Raw genomic sequence first — 4,883 nt, 5'->3', positions numbered from 1 at the left:
GCTCCTGGACAGCGCCGCGGGAGCCTGCTCCCGCGCCTTTTATAGCCGAGCGTGACGTCACGAGGGAGCGGCCAGTGCGCGCGGGAGAAGGCGTGGTCAGCAAAGCGCCCCTCCCCTCGGGCGCAGGTTCAGGGACCGGGGTGGGGTCTATCTAGCGTCTACCACCCCACCTTTGCTCCATTGCCCATCCTGAGGGAAAAGCCTGCTCGGGGCAGCCTACAGCCGACAGACCGACTCCGGGACGCTGAGGGTCTAGCGGAGCCGCTTCGCCCAACTGTCCGCTCTCCCGCGTGAATTGCTCTGCTCTGCATGCACACAGACTGGGCTGTGCGGCCCTGTGCTCCAGCAGCCTAGCCTCTTCCACCCTAGTCGGCGCCTTCGGGCTCTCGGCTCACCTGTCCACGCCACCGCGGCCGATCCCGGGATCACTGACAGCTGAGCCATGCTTGGCTTCTCAGAGTTGTACCTCTGTGCTCCGAAGTTGGGAGAGCTCCGGATTCCTCCAACTTCAGGTCGGTCCCCACCCACTGGGCCACGTGACTGCGGAGGGGGCCAGGAGGATAGGCTGGGGGGGGGGGCTTCCGGGGACCCCTCCTCCTCTTAGCAACCTCTGTCTGTGCCCAGCACCAGAGGTTGAGGAGGCAGGTCTGGTCTGAAGCCTTCACTTCTCTGGGAGTACACCCGCTCTTAAGAACACCAAAGAAGTATCTTTGTGTGTGTGTGTGTGTGTGTGTGTGTGTGTGTTTTCCCTGTGAACACTAGATTTTACACCGAGGGATGAAAATTGAAAGCCATTTTCTTTGAGACTCATTCATACTTTTTAGCCATTCTAAAAGGAATGTTCTGTTCCTTCTGGCTTGGAGTCTTGACGTATGACTTAGTACAAATCACATTTCAACGTGTGGGAAACACCACTCCACTCTTCACCTCAAAGAAACAGGCATGAATCAGAAAAGATCTGCACCCGAGAGCATCATAAGTCTCAATAATGAAATTTACTGAGCTTTTATGGTTGTGAGCTGGATACTAGAACGAACACTTGCAATGCAGTATCTCAGTGAAGGACAGCAGCTAGAAGATAGCATTCGCCACTATCCCCTTTATTCAGGCAAATACCTGGGCCACTCTGGCCCACCTCCAGAATGTCTGACCTTTTCCTTTCCACTGCTCACCGTGCTCTGAAAGTATTCTCCGCTACCATCGTCTCACAGTCCTGTTAAGAGCAAAGGTGTCCGCTCTCGATGGAAGGACCCACACACCCTCTTCTGTGACTTCATTCTGCACTTTAGTATCTTGAGTTTTCTTCCAGTTCAGGGAAGAAGTCTTTCTGCCAGGAGTGCCTCCTGAGTGGGATGCCCTCTCTCACCCTCTTCAGGGATCTATGCTTCTTCTAGACCTCAGCTCAATCTTTGTTTCTTTCAGAGAACGGCTTGTGCTTCCTCCTGATTGCTTAGCATCAAATCCCCAATACTTGAAGGCTGTCAATAAGCACTGGTACAGGCATGACAGAAAGTTAAGGTCGTGTCTCAAGAGAACAAAAAGCAGAGCTGCGGGATCTCTCTTCAGAACCTGTGCTGGCCTTCCCAGACCTGGAATAGCTGGCCTCAACTCATCAACCTGCCTAGCTCCCTGCCGTCCCTTCAATGCCTGCCCTAGTTTTTGGAGCACACAGACTACTTGTAAGAAAACAAAGAAAGCTGCTCACCTAGCTTCAAGGAAGCCCCAGGGCAGGGGTCTTTTCCACACGCAGGCTGTCGCAGGCTGTCCGTCTTCCAGTCCTCTTTCCAGGCACACTTTCATAGCCGTTGCCCTGGATCCTTTCTGTCCTATTGCCTGGGTCCCTGCCTGGTTGTTCACTTAGGGAACTGTGAAAGACAGCCCTGCCTTGTCTGTCTAGGACCGGTGCCTCTGTTCTTGGCAGGGAGTCAGAAGAGCCCAGCACAGAGAGCCCATATGGCTTGGCTTGGGACATCTTTCCTCGGGATCAGGCAGCTAGATGCTCTGGGGAAGGAGTTGGAATTCTTGAGACAGTTCATCTCGGTCTTGCAGCCTGTTGTTGCTGAGGATGTTCTGACAGAAGAAAGGGGCTCTTGTCATAGCTAGATTCCCCAGGGGAACACTAGGAAGCAGATTCTGTCAGGTTAAACTGGAATTTGACCATATCAAGTGTTGCTGAAAAATCAGTGGGCCGTGGCTGGAGCTGGGAACCTTTGTGTGAATTCAGGACTCATTGCTGTTTTGGGTTTGTGTTCTGCAATTGGATCTGTGGCCATAGAGCCCATTGGTCCCTTACCTCTTAAAGACCTTTCCTGCCAGACTGACTCCATTACTGTTCTTACGCACGGTTGATGTGAGGAGGCTTGTCCCCCTGCCTCAGCACACATTGAGTTTCTGCAAACTACAGCCTGGTTCTTCATGTTGAAAAGGCTCACCTCTTTTGGTGGTATATTCAATTCCTAAATGATTGAGCAAGTCATTTTTTACTTCTGAGTCTGTTTCCATGTGTACCAAAATTATGCAGTAATATTGCATATTCAATTTTGCATTATAAACTCTAAGGATTGCATCAACAGGAAAGATTAATATTAATTCTTCATCTAGCCGAAGCCCTCTGTAGCACTAGACCATTGATGACTTACAGTTGTTAAAATCATAGGTTTTGGAGTATGACAAAGCTTAAAGCTTTCCTCTGTCACCAAGCTATCTGACTTCCTGAGACTTTGATTTCTTCTATGTATTGGTAAGTTGTCATGTGTTTTAACCAACAAAAAGCTGTCTCTGAAAGCCGGGTGCCTACACCACCCACCCCCCCACACACACACCAGTCTTTCAGACCAAGTATATCTGACTCAAAGTGTCCTTCAAGGCCTCTTGTCTACAAATGATCTGCCCACCCCCAACTGTGACAAAAAGGGAGAACAGCAAAACAGCCTGAGAGGAATAAAAGTGCTGTGTCCTTGAGAAAAGCCTGAAGGTAAATGATTCCCTGCAGGTGCTTCTCCTGTTTATCCGGTGGTGTGGTACTCTGTGTAAAAGAGAAGGCTCATCCACAGAAGGCTTGTTCATTGACAGAAAGCTCAGCTGGGAACTCCAGCTGACTGCCTCAAGTCGCCAGTCAGTTTCTGCTGGATGCTGTGAGCCCCCAGTTTGCTGCTGTCTTCCTGCTGTTTTTTTTTTTTTGTTGTTGTTGTTGTTGTTGTTGTTGTTGTTGTTTTTCTTGGAAGCCTCACACACAAATGGATTCACCCTTCACTCTATCAGGCTCTCCAGATGACTGCCTCAGCATTTTTCTGAAGTCTGTTTCTGCTGAATGTTTTGAGTACACTATTGATGATGTTTTTCTGTCTGTCTATTTTCCTGTCTGTTATTTGCTATTTCTTCTTTTATTGTGGCTTGCTCTATACTTAATGAATTCACTCTTTCAAACTAGATTGTTCTCTGAATTTTACAGATAGTTTCTTGAAAATGTTGCCAGTACTGTATCTACAGCTGCTGTGAGGATTAAGTGAGATTATCCACATAACACGTTGGCTTATACCAAGAGCCCAGCAGAAGGGAACTATTATCATCAGTTGGGGCAACCTCAGGAAAAGCCCATAGGCTGCTATGCTCTGAGTGGTTCTGACTAATGAGCCTTGTAAAACTCCAGGCACACAAATCAGATCTGAAAACCTTCCTTGATCTTTAGCGCTGAGGCCTCCTGAGGTAGGGCTGGCCAGCTTGCTTCTTTTCCCAGTGTCTCCAGATTCTGGATTTCCCATGTGTGCTGGCTGGGTTTATGTCACCTTGACACAAGCTGGAGTCACTGGAAAAGAGGGACCCTCAATTGAGAACAGGCAGCTCCATAAGTCACGTTCCTCTATAATGCAGCTCTAAGGTATTTTCTTAATTAGTGATTGATAGGGGAAGGGCACATTCCATTCCTGGGCAGCTGGTGATTCTGGGTTCTATAAGAAAGCAGGCTGATCAAGCCATGGGGAGCAAACCAGTAAGCAGCACTCCTCAATGGCCTCCACATTAGTTTCTTCCTGTCCTGACTTCCTTCCGAAATGAACTATGATGTGGAAGTGTAAGCCAAATCAACCCTTCCCTCCTCACCTTGCTTTTGGTTGTGTCATCGCAGCACTAGTGACCCTAACTAAGACACCGTATTAGGTAGCTCCTACCTAAAGCTCTCTACACCCTACCTTGGCTGTTGTAGAGGCTCTGTACCTAGAAGTTGTAGCAGGTACCTAGTACTGTTTCAGTCAAGATGTTTTACATGTTCTCTCCCTCTCCTTCTCCCTTTGTCTCTCTCTCTTTAAAAGGTTTATTTTTATTTTATGTGTTTGGGTGTTGAACTGCATGTATGTCTGTGTACCACACGCACGAAATGCCTGAGGAGGCTAGAAAAGATCATCAGATCTCCTAGAACTGGAATTATAGATGCTTGTCAGCTGTCGTGTGAATGCTGGGAATTAGCCGTGGGTCCTCAGAAGAGCAGCCAGTACTCTTAACGGCCGAACCATCTCTCCAGCCCCCCTTTTATGTGATTCTTACAAGTGGAAAAATAACCAGTTGTAATTTCCTTAAGCAAAAACTCAGATTATTTTGTTCCTTTCATCAAAAGATGCAGGGGCTTTGGGCATGGCTGGATCGAGGGTTACACATGGTATTACCCAGTTCAGCCTTTTCCTGGGCTCACAGCGGACTATGCAGGTGCTTCCTGTCTTAGTTGTCAGCAGTTCCTGGCTTACAATCTCTTCACCAGAAACCCTTTCTGCCTCTTCGGCCAACAGAGAGGCCTTGGAGGATGGAATCCAGGGTGAGAGCTGAGGCTGGAGCCCAGGAGAGGAGATGAGAGCGAGAGCTGGGGGGACAGCAATGAAATGCCCAGATTTCCC

Source organism: Apodemus sylvaticus, chromosome 1 (assembly GCF_947179515.1).
Source record: "Apodemus sylvaticus chromosome 1, mApoSyl1.1, whole genome shotgun sequence".
NCBI lineage: Eukaryota > Metazoa > Chordata > Mammalia > Rodentia > Muridae > Apodemus > Apodemus sylvaticus.
Note: the sequence above shows the minus strand (reverse complement) of the source record.